Below are 21,771 nucleotides of genomic sequence, written 5' to 3' on the forward strand. Positions count from 1 at the left end.
CATATAAGAAGATTGTACTGAAAAAGGCTTGAACCCTCTTTTCAGTGAGGATTAAAAATCAATAACAAAATTAGGGTTGTTATTCTTGCTTTGTTTTCTTATGACGCTACAAGTCTCATTTTTTTTTTACTCTGGTGATATGTTTAATCCATAGTTATTAAATATTTGCATAAAATTTATGTCCATCTTAGTCTTGATACATCTACAGTATAACTCTTCAGGGATCATTTCTCAGTCTTTCAGAGGATTTGTAGCAACCCTATTAAAGCAAAATCCCACTACAGCTTAGTAGACACACATCTGTCCCAGAAGGCTTAGCTACATAATGTCTCTTGCGAGGACTTCCCATCATTTCTCCTTCCATCTCCCAAAGCAAAACAAGTCATGTTCCAGATTTCAGGGGAGGAAAATCTGGTAAAGAAAAATGTCACAGTTATATCAACATCTGCTGATAAATTGTTGACAATGATAATGCATTGTAATTATGTCTGCTGGAATTATTCCTAAACAAAGTGATCTTTAGACGTGTGTAGAAGGGAGGGGAAGGCAGAACAGACAGCAAGTAAGTAAACTTATGGCCCCTACCTTTTCCCTGAAGTTTCTTGCGTAATTTGTCCTTCAGAGTTTATCGTGTAGAACATTAATGAGCCTTGGCAAGTCTTAGGCATGGTTGCAGCTGTGTGCTGGAAGACTGAAGGTTTTTATCATCAACGGAATTAAACAACAACAATAACAAAAATTGTACAGCATGCTGTTTTACTCAGTAGTTCTTCTCCCCCTTCTTTCCATAACTGTACACAAAGTAACGACCTTTTGTTATACCACAGGGTGCAGATCCAAAGTACTGCTGAAGCATTACAGAGCTTGCCTCATGGGTGCAATATTAGCAGAGTGAAGGCCAAAGAATGCTATTTTTAGTTGAACAGTTTGGCAGATGGAGGCATGAATACTCATATATCTGAAGGTTGAGGGGTTTGAACCATTAATTTTGATAATGTATTTAACCCTGGGAACAATCAGAAACTGTAACTCTAAGGTTACAATGCTTTTGACCTTTAGAGAACATAGGGCACTCGGTACAGTAAACAATATATTACATTTCTACTTATTCTAATTCTCTCACACATATAAATTTCAGGACGAAGCTGACATTTGCTTTCCTCAGCTATTTCCGTGCAGCCCCTGAAAGTAAGTTGAGAAGAATGTGAGCAAGGAGACTGTTATAATGTGACGGTCATGTAAATATGGCCCTTAAACAACCAAGATGTTAGATACAGACTTTTTTTTTGTAGAAATATTATTCTTGAGTCTTATGACTTGTGTCTATTCAGTCTTGTGACTTGTCCTTCAGTCCCCATGCTTGCTCCTAAATAAAAAGTTAATTTATGGGGTTCTTTTTTATGGAGTTTCCTGTATATTGCTGTTATTTTGAAGGAAATTTTATTGGTGCAAGAGCAGTGTCTGTCTTAGAAAGCCATTTAGTTCCATGTTAGTCTCATGCCATGTGACATGCACTACCTGCTTCTTGCCTTATGAAATGATGCATGATCCTCTTCAGCAAATACAGCCGTTAAATATCACACAGCTTAAGTATTCCTAATTAAAATATCTCCATGTGTCAGCATATTGGTAATGTATTATTTTAATCCATTTATTTTGTTTATGAAACGGTGACATATGTTTAGATTGTGAAATATATGAGCCTTAAAAATCACTTTATTGAAGAAAATTAATTCCTACAATGTTGTCTGGGTAATGTGTTCACTCACCCAGTCAGTCACTGGCGGGGCTGCCACTCTTAATGTTGCTTAGACACACTTTAACGGTTTTATCTGACATAACATTTCTCTGATGCAGCCGACAATAATAATTTCTTCCTGCAAATGCCTTTATTTGCAGCCTACCAAAGAATAGGAATTCTGAAAGTAGTCCCAGAGAGAGGGAGGGAAAGTGAATGTGTGTGATAGAGGGGAAGAACGTGTAGGAGAGTCAAGTAAGACCAATCAAAATTAAAACCAGCTAGTTACCTTTTCGAGGTTTGACACTGCAATTTGTTTGTCAGCAGGTAGATGTTCAGGTCAGCGCTGTGACTGACTGACTGTCAGCAGGAATTCTAGCAAGACAAGTAATTTCATTCAGTGTATTAGTGACAGATTGCTCACTTCTTTGAACCGCTAAAGAAAATAAAGTTAATATTCGTAGAGGCAGAATTTCTGTCTTCATTAGCCCCAGAGAAACATCCTAGCTAGAACTCAAAAGACTACTGAGCTCTGGGTGAGCTTGTTTTCCTTGTTTGAGTTTTTGTTTTTTGTTTTACCCAAATTGTCCTGCTTATCAGAAGTCTATTAAAGTAAATTTTGACCAGGACTACATCTGTAAGAGGAGCACTATTTGAAGAAGTTCTAGGCAGTTGTTGCTTCTGACATTTCTAGGCAGTTGTTGCTTCTGACATTTGGGACACAGTTTTAAAAAGTTTTACACAATTTGCCACTAATGATTTCACCTGAAAGGCTTGAAATAGGTGTCACCATCTTCTTTTGTGTCAAACAAGTGTATTCAGCCTTCTGTAGCAGTGGAGGTGACTAGAAAGATCTTAAAGATTATGTGCTGGCTGGAAAGGCTTCCCTTAACAGCCTATGTGCAGTGCACTTTGTAAACTGACATTATCTTGGAGTCACTTTGTCACTAGAGAAGGGGACAACCAGAAGCATGCCAACTATAACTAATATGTTGTTTGGATGACAACAATTATCCCCCCCCCATTTTCCTCCCAGATGAAATAAAAGTGGTCTACAATTTCTGAGTCATTCCCTGGTGAGCTAGAGCTAAAACAGCCAGAGTCAGGACATAAACATGCCAGAACTGCCTCTGATAGGCCCCGAGTCCCTTCGGGCGGGGGGGGGGGGAGGTGCAGGTTATTATTATTATTATTATTATTATTATTATTATTATTATTATTATTATCTCCACCAATGGATGCCTGAGGGGCATTTGGGGGCATTTGTTTGAAACACATATTTTCATTAACAAGAAAAGTAGGTCTGGGGGGCACATAACTGGCTCTGGGGGTTGCATGTGACTTGCAGGTCACTTTTCCTACCTGTGAATTTGACTGTTAATAAATTGCCAGAGCTGGAGCTGAGCTCAAGACAGTTGCATGTATAACTTTCTAAAGGGCCCATTCAAGGCTCTAGCCAGGGGGTGGGGTTAAAAGATTAACACCCCCAGTAATGTGTCAAGTTAAAAAAAGCCTGGTTTACTCATAAATTGGTTAACCAGTTAAAATTCATGAGTAAACCAGGTTTCGGGGGGGGTTAACCCCCCCCCCCCCGGCTATGTCCCTGGCCCCATCTATACTGCTTATTTCAAACTGTAATGGCTAGACAGCAATTTCTGTGACATTTAAAATGATTTTGAAAGGGTTATAATAATGTTCATTGACAGAGGAAGAATCATTAATAAAATTTTCACTTTGTGCAAAAGTGAAGTCAATGTCTAAAGTCACTTGCCTATCAAATCTCCAACTGAAAAGTATTCCTTGTATCCCATATCGCTGCACAACATATTGCTTCCACTGGTGACTCACAAGAGACATCTTCCCTTAACTTCTCAGTGCTCAGGCAGGTGTATACTTGGAGAAGCCAAGTATTGAACTTCCGAGGCATTATGACTTTGAATGTCATCACTAGTTGTTTGAACCAAGATGAAAAGTGTTCTGGCAGACAGTGCTATTTCATCAGAACTGGCATCACAGAGTCCCTATAATGGGTTCCTGACAACAATAGCTGCTGCATATCACAGTACTTGCAGCTTCCATGCCATCTCCCAGGTCAGCTCCTCACAAAGCACACTGCAGTAATTTAACTGGAAAGGTATCTCTGTATGAGATGGCTACTTTTGCCACATAATTCCAGGACAGGATCAAATAGACTTCAGACACTCTCCTGGACTCTACTTAGAAATAGGGATCTAGACGTTCGGCCAAATTTTGCACCTTTTCTTTCAAGGAGAGTGCAAACCTATTCAGGTCAGGTTACTTGCCCAATTTTCAGATTTAAAAACCACCAACCCATAGATCTTTTTGTGGGAATTTGGCTTCAGGTTTTTTGTGCCCTTACACACCCAAATGCAGGTCCAGCACCTCTGTAGACTCACCGAACTCTGAAGACAAGTTGCTGGGAGTTATTTTTATTTTGATGGCACACAGTTTCTAAACTGTTAAACTCACTCAGTAGCTTCATCTAACTAACTATATCTTTGATGGGTAAAATGCAGTTGTAGATTACTTTGAAGAATGAGGCACCTTGTAAGTAGATTTAAACAAATGTTTGTACATTGTTAAAGAGTGGTGGGATTTTTAAATGACTGTTTTTGTGATTTGAAGATATCTCAATATTTATTGAGTTTTTAAAAAAACTTTTCTCAACTTACATGTAATCTTGTATGTCTTTATTAGAAGAAAGATGTATTCAAACCAGAAGGATATAGATTGGACCAGATTGTGGAAATTCACTAGGCAAAATCTACTAAATCTACTACTTGTAGGCCAGAATGATTTCGATACTCTGAAGCACCAGGAGACTGCAGTTACAGTATTCAGTTTTCTAGTTTATTATGTGGTTTTTTTACCCTGATTTTAAATATGCAAACACACTTGCACGTATACATATTCACACCACAGACAGACATCATATATACATATATAATTCATACCTTACATATAATATGTTTACTTATCAGGGAACACAGCAACCTCAGTGGGGAAAGCTATTTTTAATGATATGTTAATTGAATGGGATGCTAGAATGGCTCTTTTTCCCAGAAGTGTCCCAGCTGAGTGATAAAGCTTCTACTGATCAGTAGAGCTAGCATATATTTATAATATCCCTGGCTGTCCTCTTCAGTTTCCTATTAGCAGAAATAACACCAACATTGCAACCTATGCTATGAACTAGAGTTTAAGATCTCACTCATATGTGCACACACAGACAATTGTATACACATATATGCACATGTCTTTTGTTCAGATAAAATCATTTATCTGAACTTTCCCATTATTTTCCTTTTCTTTTCTTGGAAGCTTAAAAGAGATCAAGGTCAAGGGACGGGCTGGCATCAGCATGTACCATGCTTGGCAGCTGCCAGGTCCCCAATAACCTCCACTGTTGACTGCTGCCCTGAGCCCGTCTTCACCTTCAACCAGATTCAATGAATGGCGAGGAACAAACACAGTGAGCTGTTATTCATTATCTTAATGCTGCATTGCTTATGGAAAGGGAGGACATGCTTTTTCAATTTCTCACATTGTTCCAGAGGGAGACTATATCATTGTAAGAAATTAAAATTCAATTTCCATTGTAGTGTTGCTGCTGCCACACAATAAACTCACAAAAGCTAGTTGAAACCCTACTGATGTATGATGAGGCTTACTAGATATATTTTGCAGACCACTCATTCTTCAGAAAACATGAGGAATAACTAGCATTTATCTAAGATTTCAGTTATGGTGAGTGCTCCTTGGGTTTGGATTGCAAAATAATGGCCTGAAGAACCATTAACACAAGAGTAATACCTAGAAGGTTCTCCAGGTATTACTGGATTAACAACAGAAAATCACTATTTTAGTGTATGATGTGGAAAGCATTCTAACTCCACCTAAGAATGGGAGGGCATCCTGTTTTCATGGATAACTCCAGTGTGGGTTGAAACCATAGTTTTTCAAAGGTCCACCTCACGCAGAGAGCCTCTACAGATAGAAGAAGCTCTGTCTTCACACTCCTAATTCTTTATGTAAAAAGGGCATCCAACATGATGATGGAAGGAGACAGAGCTAAGGTACTCCCTTCTTTGTACATACATAAAACACACAAAAAGAATACAGTGTTAGGATTTCAAAGTCAAGTGGAACAAGGAATGGATATTTTAATCAAACACACAACTACCCAAACTGTTAAAATTAGGTGTGGCGTGAGTAGTCTGGCAAACTTGGTATTGCCTTTGCAGGCTTATGTGGGACAGATTTCTTCCCCAATAAGCAATTTGAGTAATCCCAGGGGAGGCATGGGAGGTGAATGTAAGTGTTTGGTTATGAAACTGCATTGATATTAACCTTCAAGACAATTTTGTTAAAATGTCAAAGCTTGTGCCAACAAGCAAGAACCAGGATTACAAACTTTTAACTAAATTTATGATATAAATAGTAATTCTTTGTACTCATTTAAGGTAGCACCATCATCCAGCATTTTGAAGGCACTGTATTAGACCTTATTATGACCTCTACCCCACACAAGATGCCAAAGTATTGTTGTTACCATTCCCATTTTATAAATTATTTGTGAAAATTAGTGGTTTGTCTAAGGTCACTGACTGAACTGGTGCGAAGAACTGTTGACTCCTTAGCTAGAGATATTTTAGTTCCCTCCTTTTAATGACATTTCTCCTTTACTTTGTTCTTTTGTTGCTGAAGGGAGAGAAAAGGTTCTTAGCAATTCTGAAGCTCTTAAGCATCTGAACTGAAACATATCAGAAACACATAAAAGAAGCATGCATTCCCCATATTTTTTATCTACAGAAATTCTTTCTGCCATGAGTTTATGTGCTATGTCTGGGTTTTTTTTGTGGATATGTTTTCATCTCAGTTCTTTTTCCTTTTTTTTGGTCTGGTCATACAAGAAAGTTATTTAAAATTAATTAGTAGCAAGTTAAGCAATGTGTTAGTATCTGGTAAAGCTCAGTGGGAGGTTTGGATTAAAGAAAGTAGTGGTAGTTATTGCTGGAACTTTGGCATATTTATTAGTTATTCTGTTTATTTTATTGTATTATTTTATTTATGTTGTTGATTTTATTCTTTATCTCTCCATTTCCCATCCTTGGCATTGTTTCTTACCAGGCAGTCAAACCTGAGGTTAGGGCTTGTCTGGTTGCTTTCATTTGAATTTTGTTAAAGAAAGAATCATCAAGGGAAGGAAGGCAGTAAGGATTTTTCCTATGACTTCATGATACCCACATGGCATGGGGCAATTTCAGTATTTCATTTCCACCCTATTTCTGTTCCCTCTCCTGCGCTTTGGTCTCAGTGTATTCAGCAGGTTGAATGCCAGCAGCTGAAACATCTGTTAAGCCATACTGGAATGGAGCCGCACGCTGCATCAGGACCTGGATATTTCTCCTGACATCTGGATGCTGCTGGCTTGTGAAGCCTGTCCTCGGCCCAGAGGCAGTAGTAGCCTTGTGGCTGTGAGCAGAGGGTCTTTGCTGCTTTTTAAGCGATTAGGGCACTGAAGCAGCAATAATGCCGAATTATCGCTTGGTTGCTTTCTTCCAAGGAATCTTGGGACAAAGAAATAGTCAAGGTGGAGTATTTACAGTAAAGTCATGTTCATGGAGACAAGGCTAATTGCTGTGTGTTTAAAACTAAGCCTTTCAACTTCTCTTAATCCTCAAAGAGATGTGGACACTTTAAACCATACACAGACACACCACCCATTTTATTTCATTATTTTTCGTAATCCCTCTTTCCACCTACTAAATAACATGCGTGTACATTAGAAATATTACTATGAAAAAGAAAACACAATTTCAGCTAGTTTTCAGTTCCAGCCCAATTGAACAGAAGAGATAGCAAAATCTATCAGTGTAAAAATGAAGGTATATAAATGTTTGTGCCAATGATAGAAGATGAAAAATAAATAAAAACAAAACTTCTAAGAATCACTGGAAAGAACATTAGAGAAGAGAAATGACTAATGCACTGATTTTGTTTCAGTTTATCAAATTAAAATTGTGCCACTATAGAAGCAAAACATAACTGCTGTAGCGCTTTTCTTTTCAATTTTAAACAAAAGACAAATAGTATGCCAAATATGCTTGAATTCTTGTGAATTTTTAATCCGAAGCAAGGGTGGAATGGCCTTTTGTCCTCCACTCCACCCCCAGGATTCTGCATTTAATGCATTAAAGGCATTACAACCAAAGAAGGCCTCTTCAATAGATTTCTTTAGTTTCAACATTGCTGGATTCTGTATTGAAGACCAATTTGTTGCTCTCAGTTAACCTCTAGTATTCTGAAGGGGTTATATTTAATTAACACTGGCTAAAGGCCTGACCTGAGAGGCAACTGAAAGTGATTGAACTGCAGTTTCAGAGCCAGAGTCTAGTCAGCTGGGAGAGGAATTGGGGAGAGGAAAAAATTAGAAACCACCATTTACTGAAAAATTCCTTCCAGCTAAGCTGTATTTCAATGGGCCATTTAATGCTCAGATGGACAAAGGTATTACTTCAGTCATTGAGTTGTATCAAACCCTTTCTCAGAGGCCCTTTTTAAAAAACTCTACAGGAAAAGTGGTTTAAGCATCGTATTCTCGGCAGAGCAACACTCAGTCTGTTGAAAAAAATATATGAGTGAAATGAGGTGAGACACAGCAGTCGTGTCAATGTGAGCTTTTGCCTCACCCTCAAGATTGTTTCACAAGGGAGTTGCACTTCTGAGTTTAGGAGTTCAATGTATTCTGCACAGCAAGTTCCCCTGTCCTGACTGCCATTCCTTCCTCCTTTGTCTTTGCCCCATCCGAGATGTATGGGTTTACCCTGTATTATTTTCTGATGTAGTAGATTTATGATTTGTTCTCTGGACATTCAAGGAATGCTTTTTAAAAAAATTAATCAGCTCAGTTTGACCAGAAGATCTGTTTTTAACATTACAAAATGACAATTATCATTTATCTATAGATGTTGATTTGTTTGTATGCTGCTCAGACTTTTAACAAGTTTCCTGACTGGATGAACTTTGTATTTTTAGAGATCTTTAGAATATTTCCACTCTTCTCTCATTGGCTGGTTTTGTGTCCCTGTTCCATGAAATCTTTGGCTTAAACCAAAGCTTGAGTTTTTGTGCCTGCGTTTTGTTCCCATGCATTCCTTCACTGCCTCACCCATTCTCTCATTTTTTTCTTTCTTCTCCTCTCTAAAGTCGCACTATAAATGCTTGTATTTTGATCATGCAAGCACTATTTATACTGTCAACAAATACACAGATTCTTCTTATTTGCTGCATTTTCATATTTATTTCTCTTCAAAAGTTCATGTGTTCTGATGTTGTCTTTTTCTCTACTTTGACTGCTTCTGTGTTGTCTGAATTGTTCAGAGTTATATGTAAAACAGCATCTGCCCATTGAAGAGCTTGGAAGATTGCTTTCAACTCTTTAAAATAACAATTTACTTTCTTTACAAACATTTTGAATGCTATGCAGTATGGAATGGATGGTGTAAACTCACCATCCAGTCCATCACGTTAGATTCAGAACAAGTCTGCACCGGAACCATGTGATATTCCTTCTCAAGCATTTGGTGAGGCCACTCTAAAAAGTTAAATAGTAAAAAAGTTTTTACCATGCTACTTCAGGTTGGTTTTCAGTCATAAATCAAAACTGGAAATAATTTCTGGTTTTGATTTTAAATTTTTCAAGATGATTTTTTTCCTTTTGGGAATGGGGCGGCAGGAAGTGTTATGGTGAATTACTACCCCTCTCTGATTACTATATGGAGATTGCGTTTTACCTACACATTTTTTAATGAAGGGGTAGTTTGGCTGCAAGAGGGCTAAGAGCTAAATAAAATATACTAGAGAGTTTATTGGAACCATGGGAGGCATCTCTGATTTATATTGACATTATTGCAAATATTAAAATATAAAATAACCTAGCTATTAATATCTAGACCCTTACAAGTTCTGTTCTTTCCTGGTAATCATATTCACCATGTCACATCTTTGACACCTCTGTCCATAATACTGTGACCCAGAAGAGCTTTTCCTGGACAGCAACCACATAATATATTTTGCTCTCTGCATGGGAATGATTAAACTTCTTATATGATAGCAAATTGTTTTCTACTATTACAAAGAGGTGTACATTTCCAGATTCTGAAAATAGAGTGCTCCTCTTTGTGCTTTGTGCAGAATTATAATAATATGATGATTTTTATTTCTTGCCCACCACTCCTCACAGCTCGAATCTGGTTACAGTGCTTTTATTTTGTGCCAAAAGCATTGTATAATAAATAAGTTTAAAAGCGATAAAATAAAGGGATCACAAACAGCTAAATAGTTTTGGATCAAAAGTGGGCAACAGCAATCACATTGTCCATAGCTTTAAACAACTCCTCCTCCGTGCATGAGGCAGGGCATTGTGGGCAAGCATACATATGAGGAGTTGTTTGTTCAGCTCCACAGTCACACAAGGTGGAAGATTCCTCCAGGTAGTGCCATCTTACCAGGTTGTCTTTTGATCTGCCCACTCTGCTTCTCAGTCTGTTTAGGGACTTCCAAGTTGCCCATTCTTGGTTTGTCCCTGGAGGCAGACCCTCATGGGGGGCCATCCAGTTGGGATTGCCTGGTTTAGCTGCCCAGAGGGACACCCTTACTGTTGCTCGGGGAACATCAAGAGGAATGGTGGTTCTCATGAAGCTTTTCCTTGATTACAGTGCTAAAACACATATTCATTTTAAAATGTTCTTTAAAATACACATATTAAACATATTTCAACAAAATACATATTTAAATACACAAAATAAATATCAAAATAAGATGCAAGTTTAAAATTCATAATTAAAACTGTCTGGGTAGGCCTGCTGGAAGGGATAGGTCTTCACTTATGTCATAAATTGTGACAGTTGATCTAGCTGTCAGAGCTTTCTGGCAGGTTGTTCCACAGTCTTGTGGCAACTGATGAAAAGGTCCTTTGGGTGACGGTTGCCATTCATGTTCTGGCAGGCTGGAGAAGATGCCCCCCCCCCCCCGAGGACCTCAGTGTGTGGGGCAGATTATTTGGGAGAAGATAATCCTGTAGGTAATCTGGACCTAAACCATGCAGGGCTTTAAAGGTCAAAACTAGCATGTTGTACTTTGCCTGGAAACTAATTGGCACCCAGTGGAGTGATATTAGGATAAGTGTAATATGTTTACTCCTGGATCTTCCTGTAATCAATCTGGCTACCGTATTTTGAACCAACTGGAGTTTCTGAACTTGGTACAGAGGTTGCTCAATGTAAAGCACATTGCAGAAGTCTAACCTTGAGATTACCAGTGCATACACTATCATATTAGGTCCTCCAAATCTAGGAAGGGGTGCAGAATAAGGCTTTCTGAATTAAATCTAATCCCTGTACCTCATTATCTTTAAAATATAGGATGAAAGATGTATTTTAATCCTTGCTCATCTGGAAAGCCTTACAAGTGAATCTGGGTCCAATGTGCTTAGCTCTGTCCACTTTTTGTTTGCATATCCTCACCATGGGTTTTGTGTTTGAACACTTTAGTGTGTTATGCTACAATATGTATAACCTGAGTCCCCTTGGGGAGATAGGGCGGAATACAAATAAAGATAATGATAATGATAATGATGTTGATTATTATTATTATTATTATTATTATTATTATTATTATTATTATACAGTATTATTATTATTATTATTATTATTATTATTATTATTACTACTACTATTTTAGATGTTCACACACTTATCTCAAATTTATTTAAATAATTTGCTGTATAGTATCAACTTTTTAGGTTAGTTTTCAAGTAATATGGCCATTTTAAGATGATGGGTTGCATTATGCTTACAAATTTTCTGAAACTGAATAACATTAATAGAACTATTGCTATATTTCAGAGGGAAAGTGAAGGCAATGCACATAGAGCCAAGTGACAAATTTGTTTGATTGCCACTGTGGTTGGCAGCTATTTGGGGTTTATCCAAATGTACATTTGTGATTTTACTTTCCATTTTATAGTAAATTGGTTGTGAATGGGTAATTCAAGGAATCTATATTTAAATAATGTAATTGAATCTGTTTCTCATATATTTTTTCAATTCATCAGACATGTCTGCTTCACAAAACATTTGGGAAAAAGGTCTTTGATTCCATGCACTCACATTCCTAGATGAATACCTGGACACATATAGCCAAAAAATACTGAAATATTGTTAAGATGGCAAAGTTTAAGTGAGGAAGACTACACAAACTAGACCGAACAACTTTGGTTTTGTCTGCGTCTACAGAGAAGGCAAGATTCCAATCCTTTTTTCCTCTTCTACTTGTTGGGTTCAGTGAATGCAAACTGCTTGTGCACTTTCAATTCACTTTTCACCAATGGAAGTAAGTGAAGGATAATGGAGCAAGGTGGGAAAAAAAGGTAGAGAAACTGTGAGATTTTAAAAGCAGCTGACAAAGTGTCTGTCTGTAGGAGATTTTTCAGGACTACTTCTGCCAAATTAGAACCGTTGAAGGGTATGTGATTCTGTTTTATCCTTGCTGGATTTTAGATAAAATTGCCTGTATCTGAGCCCTGGAAGAGGCAGAGGTTATCAAATCTAAAGAATATTCATCTTCATATACATATATATGGAGCCCCGGTGGCAAAGTGCGTTAAAGCGCTGAGCTGCTGAACTTGCAGACCGAAAGGTCCCAGGTTCAAACCCCGGGAGCGGTGGGAGCAGCCGCTGTTAGCTCCAGCTCCTGCCAACCTAGCAGTTTGAAAACATGCCAATGTGAGTAGATCAATTGGTACTGCTCCAGTGGAAAGGTAACGGCGCTCATGACCTTGGAGGTGTCTACTGACAACGCCGGCTCTTCGGCTTAGAAATGGAGATGAGCACCAACCCCCAGAGTCAGACATGACTGGACTTAACGTCAGGGGAAACCTTTACCTTTTTTTCTACCCACACACACACACACACACACACATATATATCTGAGTTAGCAATATGGAATGCATCTGTTAATTGCCTTTAATTCTAAAAACATACATTGCTAATTGCACTTAAAGAAAACCTGGGTGCAAATTTGATATTCATAATTTCCCACAGTGATAAACGTTAAAAATGATCTATTGTTGCTGACATTAGCACTCTCTTTAAAAGAGATCCAGTGCCCTGTAGTAGTTTGAATCCATTACTACAAATCTGTAGGGCAGGGTTTGAATCCCTGCTTGGGCATGGAACCTCATTGCGTGACCTAAGGCATACCACATTCTCTCAGCCTCAGAGGAAGGCAAAGGCCAATTATTTTTAAAAATGCTACAAGTATCTAAAACTAACATAACTTAAAATGATGCCATGATGGTACAGCATCCACGAACAGAAAGGGAAACTGTTTTGTCACTTTATTTGCATTTGTGACAAATTATTTATGGCTAGTAATATTTGAATCAGCATTTATTATATTTTTATGGAGCAAGAGAGTCTCTTTTGAAAACTGAAGTAAGGATCCATAAAGCACTAATATGTATCCCCTAATTGTTAATGCCTTTATGCCCTTTTGCTGGAATAATAATAAAAAATCCACAGCAGAGATCAGGATCTTTGTCACTGCCTTATATTACAGATCCTTTTAACATCTGTCCTGTAGACTGCTGAGCAGAAACCTTAAAGTGCATCAAGCCTAGTAAGTGTTTGTTCATCTTCACAGCTGTGAATTGACTAATGCTTTCCAGAACCAGACAACCAGACAACATACTAGGTATTACTGCATACAAATATAGGAATAAACGTCTCTATTCCAGGATGATTTAGAAATTGTGCTAAAATTGGTCTGTTCTTAAGAAATAAGAAAAGCGTATTACACTTTTTTTTTTTTTAAAAAAGGAAAGTCTGTTCATATCATGTGGGAACCTAATCAGTCTCCTGTTTTAGTGATGATGGCTCCTGAGTTGTGCCAGGTCTGCAACAATAATGATCTTTCTGTGTGCCGATTAATGTGGAAGTGATAACATTTTCTATAAGAGACACAAAGTGTTTACATCTTGAGATGTGTTGTTTGACAAAAAGCTTTGTTCTCCACATATTTCCCTCAAAGAGTTTCATGCTGAGTTGTTTTGCTAGAAAGCTTTGATTAGTTAAAATTAGTTTGCCACAGTAAAATAGAAAGTTGTTTCGTGGGTCCTCTTGCTGAGCTGTAAATTACAGTCAAACGTATAAGGAATGTCAGACAGAAGTGTTGATTTGAACCTCTGGACAACAACAGGCATTTAAAAGGGGTATAATTCATCCAGAGGAATGAGACACAAATAAAAGTTCTGTAGTTTAAGGAAAATAAGCTCCTGTTCTGCCAACTGACTCTATTGCAACATTTTAACAATGGAGACAGCCTCATGTAACATATCTGGTCATGCTTCTTTCTTCTTTTCAAATATTGATTAGTAATAATAATCATGATCACAAGGGTGTCATAAGACAATTTTGGACAGTGGCTTTATATATGTTGTAGAACTTTATTTACAGTGTCAGAAGTGAACCGAGGGTTCGAGTTGTAGTGTATTTGAAAACACAAGCAAAGTTTTGAAGGGTATGATAAGAAAGCCCTGTGAAATTCAAGAGATTGTCATATTTTGACAGTCAACTTGAAGGCATACACATGCACACACACATACACACACATTCACACACACAAATTATTGCATTGGAGAAAAACACCTGTTTGCACTGATATGCTCTTTCCTACCAATCTAGATGGCTCTCTCTGTGTGAGTGTATGTGTATGTATTAGAAAGAATGGGCTGTGTAAGCCAATCCACGAACATACTGGCATGTTTAGTAATTAGTAAGCGCTAATTGCTATAGTTTTAAAACATTTTAACTAATTGATTCGTCTTCTTAGAGTTCATAGGCTGAAAAAGATTCCATTTTTAACATGGCACTCATTCATATTTAGTCCAAGTTAAAGTTGAGTACGTGTAAATGACCTGCATATTACATTTCTGAGATTAATTGAATAGGGCACGTGTTAATGAGGATGGGGGTTTGGCTTGGAACGATAGTATTCTTTAAAACCTATATTAACTTTTCAATTTATTAACATAATATTTATATTTAACCAAGAAAATCCCACTGAGACATAAAAATTGGTTGTGGTTTTGTTGCTATATGGTTTTAAACATAAAAACACTGGCATTTATAATATACACATTTGTAACAGGTAACATCTGTGCAAAAGAGCTGTTAAATGAAGAAAATATGCACTTAAAAATCCAGCCTAAAACCTGTTACTTTGGGGTTTTCTCATATCAAATTCATTTTGAAACTGTGTAGTTTGATTCATTTATGAACTTTCAAAAATATGCTGTGCTTTAATACATGTGCAGAATTATGAATGCAATTTACACTGTTCCTTTCTGAAGGACCCAGATGCTAAGCAGTGAAAGATATTTTTCCAGCAGGAATATCTGATTACTTGGCAGTCTTCAAAATCTGGAGTATAGCAGTTTTGGAGTTGCCTCTGGTTTTATCATATGTTTAGGTTGCTGATAGTTTGCCTGGCTTCCATTATATTTCCTTTAAAGTACCGTAAAGTAGGCTAGATTTTTGAGCTTTCGGGCCCCTTCCCTCTACTTTAAATCCTCAGCAGCAAAAAAGTATTGGAATCATTTTGTAGTGATACCTCTATCAGCCAATGAAATACACCATACTAACTTTCAATGTTCATGAGCTTATTCAACAGGCAAAGATAGTAACATGACATGAAGGAGAAGGTGTTTATAGTGTTTACATTTTACTTTGAGATGTTATGGGGGTTCTTATAGAGATGATAAGATGGGCCTACCTGATGAGGAAAGGAATGTTAGATGTATCAAATACAATTTTTGAAATTCTCTTTGATTTCAAAAGCAGTTTGATATATTTTTTGTTCCAATAAAAATACCGAGAAGTCTATAATATTCTTTGTCCAATTTGAATCCTGGCTACAATGCTTCTCTGGCCTCTTCACTGTGTGAGGAACACAGGTATTTCACTTGTTCATTTTCCTCTCTCTGAAGAAGGAGCAAAGGGAAGCTCTTTCATCCAGGGCTTTCAAGGAATCTGACAGTAACAACTTTGAATACTACCTCCCTGGCCAAGACCTGAAGCTTGGTGATAAGCATTATGCAGCAACCCTAACCCCAGTGAAATGAAGATTTTTTTTTCCTGTTCACCTACCTAAGAAGAAGGATAAGAAACATTTAATTTACACTACTAGCCAAGTATGATGAGCAGAGCATATATGAATCCTTACTTCATAACTATGTTGGAAGGGGAAAACTAAGTAAATACATAGACTTCTGAACAGGACTTTGCAAGTTGCAGCAACCAATCCATTAATACTTGCAAATTGTAGCTAGAGATTTGCACACAGTCATTTCCTCTGGCCTGGAGCTGAGCCCAGCAAAACTGGACAATTTGCATGCTCATCTTCCACCAAGAAATGACCCAGGAAAATTGGAGACTCAGGCCCAAACACTGATACCTAGAAGCCCTGCTGCATGAAATGCTGGGTGCAGAAGTCCCAGCTATCACTTCATTTGGGAACCTTATGATGACAGCTGGTCCAGCCATGGTTACGTCAGAGGTGTGGCCATATCCCTTGATCTCATCCATAGATAGCTAGGAGTCTAAGCCTTCATCCAAGGCATAGGAAAACTGCTGTTAGGTATTGTGGGAGTTGAAGTCCAAAACACCAGGAGGGCCAAAGCTTGCCTATGCCTTCTCCATCCAATTTCAGTTTTATAATCCGCCTTTCAGAACAGCACTACCTTCAGCATGACTTGCAACATAGAACAAAAGGAATAGATAGGGGATGCTATGTAAATCTCACTGTAGGAGGGATCATAAGCAAAACAGGTCCTTCTTTCTTGTTCTTTGAAACTTCTCTCTCCTTAACACTTCTGCAGCAGAATTTCTCCTATAGAGTAATGGATTTTATTTTTATTTCCACAGATTGAGATAGTGGAGAAAACATTTAGATTATAAACTAAAGGTATGACTGAAACCAGAAAATGAAACCTGTGAGCTGCAGGTGGCCCTCATCTTCTTTTCTGCAGCTCTATCCCAAACCTCTCCGACATTCCAGAAATTTTGGGATGAAATAAAATCTCCAGAAATCATCCAATATGCTACCAAACTACACAGTACATCCAACAACAACAACTTTATTTTTAACTGCCTATCCTTGTGGCTTGGGGTGGGTTACAACATAGCTAAAACACATAATCATCATAAACATTATATAAAATACAGTACACATATTAAAACGAATTTCTACAAATACATATATTAAAATACACAGAACAGAGATTAAAATACAATGAACACAAGATGTGAGTTTAAGATTCATGATTAAACCCGAGTGTTATATATGACATCTCATGCCACTAAAAATAAAAGACAGTCAGAATTTAGCTCGAAAATGAAAGTGAATTTTGGCCACTGTCATGTTACACTTTGGGGGGATTCCTGGCAATGCTGGTGATCAGGGAGAGTCAAATGAAAATTGTCTCTTTCCCTTCTCAGGAAAGTGAAGCACTGTTCATATTCTGCCAAAAGCATTTCAACTCTTCTCTGGTAATCAATGTAAATGAATGCTACTTAACTGGCATTGGATTGTGCCCTTAGGTTAAGTTGCTTTCAAGAATGGGGCTCCTGTTGTTTTGCAAAATGTGCACATGTAAAAAATAGTGGTGGGGGCTATCACTCTCCCAAGTGACTCATGCAACACTACCTTAGTTCCACCTAATCTACCTGTTTGAACCTAGTGCTGCACAGAGGTTTTAAACAATGGTCTCCTGCTGTCTATCTGTAAAGAGTGCCTTCAAGAGCCAGACTATCTCCATCACTCACCCAAAATGCCTCCCCCCCCCCATCTGCCATGTAGAACCTTTCAGGCATCTGTGTGGCATTCAATAGACTTTTTGTTGTGTTGCCTTAAATGGAGTGTACGTTCTTATCTACAGATATCTTGGTTCATGTGTGCATAATACTAGGTTTTTTTTAAAAAATGGATAACTGCAGCTAGACTTGCAAGTGTATGAACTGAAGGATTTCTATTGTTTGTCTGAGCTTTAGAAAATTAGATTTGCTTTATAAAAATATTTCTCCCACCTCATGAGATTGTGGTCATTACAGAAAATATAGTTTTTCTGTATTCATATTTGTCATTTACATTTTTTGTGAATAAATGTCTGGTAAATATCTGGTTAAAACAAATGAGGCACAAATGACTTCTGTGTCCCCCACCCAAATACTGACGTAACCCTAGAAAATGCAAGCCATGACAAAGAGAAAAAGAAAAACCCTTCTGAGAGATGTTTAGCCTTTGAAAAGGCCTCTTTGATGTCCCCTTTGCTGTTTAGACAAACAGCCGACTCTCTTCTTGACTGGACAGAAAGGGGAGTTGGGAAAGCCGCTTGAGATATAAATTCAGATTCCAAAACTGCTTAAACAAGTGCATTAAGTGAAACTTAATTATGAATATATTTCTGACTTTATTACATATTTTTAAATTGTATAATTACTTCAGATTAATTATCGTATACTTTCAACTATATTTGTCATTACCTTTGCCATTTCTGTTTGAGGCAAAACCAGATCTTGTGACTTTAATGCATTTAGTCAAATTAGTATTGCTTTTTATGTTTTTTTTTTCTACTGAATTGGAAACAGGATGGTTTTTAATTTTGGTTGTTCCCCAAAGCCAACTCAATTTAAACAACCTCATTTGAAATCACATAATGGAGATCTATCAACCATCAGACTTCACCACCATTAGAATAATCTAAAGTATCAGGAAATTGTCCAAGAAATCCCCTGGAGATGAGTGGTTTGTATGCCTAAATTCATTCAGCAAGAAGAGTCCTACTACTTGTACAAATCCCAAGATTGGCCTTTAATGCAGGTGTATTTGGATTCAATGTCACTCAAACTGAGACAGGTTTATAATCCTTATGTAAACAGTATATGTAGATGTCATTCAAGATAGTAATATAAACTACTCAATTATATATGTATATATAGAGAGAGGGAGAGAGAGAGAGAGAGAGAAAGAGAAGTTAGTTGGTATTAGTCTAAAGTTAAAATTATCTCATGTTGGCCCAAGCTCTGTAAAACCAGGGAGTCTAAACCCAAAACTGATGCTTAAATAGAAATGCCCCCCTGAGAAATGTTATTTTTGATTTTTTTAAATCAGATAATTGCTCACATAGTACTGCTGAAATATTTTCTAGTATATTTAGTGACAATTTCATAGAAGTGTGTTTTCTGTAAAATTTGTACTGTGGAAAATATATAGTGTAGAAATCTTGTTGTGTCTGGTTCTTAAACACTGATCTACCTGTAAAAAATAGATCTAACTTTGAAAATGTAATGGAATAAAAGTCAACATTTTGCTGATGATAAGTTGTCACATAACGATGGGAAAACAGAAAAGGAAGCATAATAATAATTATTATTATTATTATTATTATTATTATTATTGTTGTTATTATTTATTTCTTGCCCACGTGCACAGAAAAATTGTTTTTGGGCAGACAACCTGTTATCTGTACAAATAGGAAATTCTTCCTCAAAAATCAGTGTCATTTGTGCAGTTTATGCAGTATGATCAAAACACATTTTCTACATTCTCAAACTTTGTTTGTGTACTGAAAAAGCTCAGGCACTTTTCATAGAAAACATATTTTGCACAAGTGCTGATATTTCACAAAAATGCTATATTTTGTGCAGGAATCATTGTATTTTGTGCAAAGTACACTGTCCCATATGCAAAAGTATTGGAGTGGCAGTTACGTAGAAGACACATTTTCTATCCCCAAAATATTTTCAGCAAGGAAAAATTGCATGTATTTCTGTAGTTTCCAAATGAAGTACAAGTAGTTATTGAAAAATTAGCAAAATTTCCCTACTGCAACTTCTAATTCTTGCATATATGGATCAATATAAATGAAGAGTTACAATCCTTGTTTGGGATTCTGAGATTGTATTCCATAACTTAAGGAATAGCAATTGGCTGCAGAATCCACTAGATTTCCTTGGCAACATAGTACCATGCTGGAAATATCAGAAACTAGGAACAGTCTAGCTTCAGAATGAACAGAAGATGAATGAGATCATTTTGCCAGAAGTTGTTGGCACATGTTTTAATAGGTCAGGAAACCATAATAATTCTTGATCTGCTAATGAAAACATCATCAAACCAGTGAAAGATTGTTTTTCTTTCAATGCCTGAATATTGTGTGTGAGGACCTTTCACCAAAATCTAACAGAAATATATAATACACTCACTCAAAAATTGAGTTAAAAGAGGAGGATCTAGTTTTTCAGCACTTTTAAACTTGCTGTATCTGTTCTAATTGTTTTTGAGATTGGTTTGAAATCTAGCATAATTGTGAATCTTGTCAAGTAATTTAGAGACACTAAGTTTAAATATATTAGCCTGTCAGATGACGTTTTGATATTTTAAAAAACAGAGGGATAATAGCACTGGACATTTCTTAAACATTTTCCAGAAAAAAGCAGTAGGGGCCTTGGTATGCTATCTAACAAAACTTCACAATCCTCTTTTCTCTTTTTATAATGATATTCCCTTACTCTGTTTTGGTAGTGAAATTTAGCCTGAATGGATGATGCATGTAACCAATTTTCATTTTTTTTCTTTTGGTGTTGCAGAGTGATGTAGCTTATGACTGAAGCTAAGAATGATCTTAAGCAAATCATGTTAGTCTACGTTACTGAAATAGCTAAAGTGTGTTGAAAAGAATCCTATGTTCCAGCAGTAATTATTTAGTGTATAGAGGAGAGATGAAAAACCAGAGTTTGCTGCAATTTTTAGAGCTTGCATCCTGCTTCTAGAGAGAATGGATGACACTGCAGTCCAGGTGGATAACAAATAGAATAATAATTTGGGTGCCTAAGGTGCTGTGTGGGACATTGTCTTGGGTCCCCTTGCTGGGAAAAACGGGGGTATAATAATATAATATAATATAATATAATATAATATAATATAATATAATATAATATAATATAAAAATAAATACTAAAGTTAATCGAATGGTGCTTTAGAACAGTGGTTTGAGTTCTACAGATTTACTGGAAAAACCAGCTAGGACCCAGAATACTGACTCTGACCTTATATGTATACATTTGTCTAGCCACTGAGTCACTGAGCATGTACAGTATTGTGTAACTTTCATTTCTTTGGAGGCTTGTTATATTAGAAAAATTGTTCCAAAGAAAGCAACAATTATGACATAAGCACATCTGGCTCTTGCAAATTTTAATTTATTAAGCTTTCATTTAATTATACGTGCTGAAAGGTCTGCTTTTGATTACTGTAATTTTTTTATTTGTCCATCTGAATGATAGTAATGTTGGGAATTGTATACAAACCACTTTTTTAAAAAGTCAAATTTATACAGACTTCTTTGTGAGAGTGGGCATGGTATCTTCCCTGTTTATTGTGGCAGAATTATTGCTTCTGCTAATTCAAGGTGAGGTTTTAAGGTTGGTTGCTAGAGAAAATTAAACCTATTTAGTTTTGTTCAGGAAATACTTGATAATCTTTTAGGAATATATGACTTAATTGCACATCATTTGACAGGGTTCTGTTCAACTTCTCAAAAGTTCAGGAAGTTGAATGGAAACTCCACAGTCATGTTTAAAGTTGATCTCATATTTCTCTCTTTATGAGTAGCAATTTACACTTCAATTCATATTGGCACTAAAAGATATTAGGTATGTAAATTCTTTATACTTAACAGGTAGAAATAAAAAGAGTTGATTGCTTCATCTCAGTGACAAACAGTATGGCATTAAACAAAGGAAGCCCAGTGCAGTTTACAGTAATGTTCTGTGATTTCACTTGCAAACTAAATTTACTATATTTAATGAGAATTCAGATATACAACTCTTTAAAAAGTTGGTTAGCCATGCCTATTTGGACCATGCATTAAGTGTGGAATAATATCCAGA

General features: G+C 36.8%; 1 protein-coding gene across 13 annotated transcripts in view; it reads left to right on the plus strand.

The window, feature by feature from the left end:
- sox6 (SRY-box transcription factor 6) overlaps positions 1-21,771 on the plus strand; it is a 524,097-nt gene that overhangs the window by 430,679 nt on the left and 71,647 nt on the right. The window lies entirely within an intron of this gene.

The sequence above is a fragment of the Anolis carolinensis genome, chromosome 1 (genome assembly GCF_035594765.1).
Source record: "Anolis carolinensis isolate JA03-04 chromosome 1, rAnoCar3.1.pri, whole genome shotgun sequence".
Taxonomy (NCBI): Eukaryota; Metazoa; Chordata; class Lepidosauria; order Squamata; family Dactyloidae; genus Anolis; species Anolis carolinensis.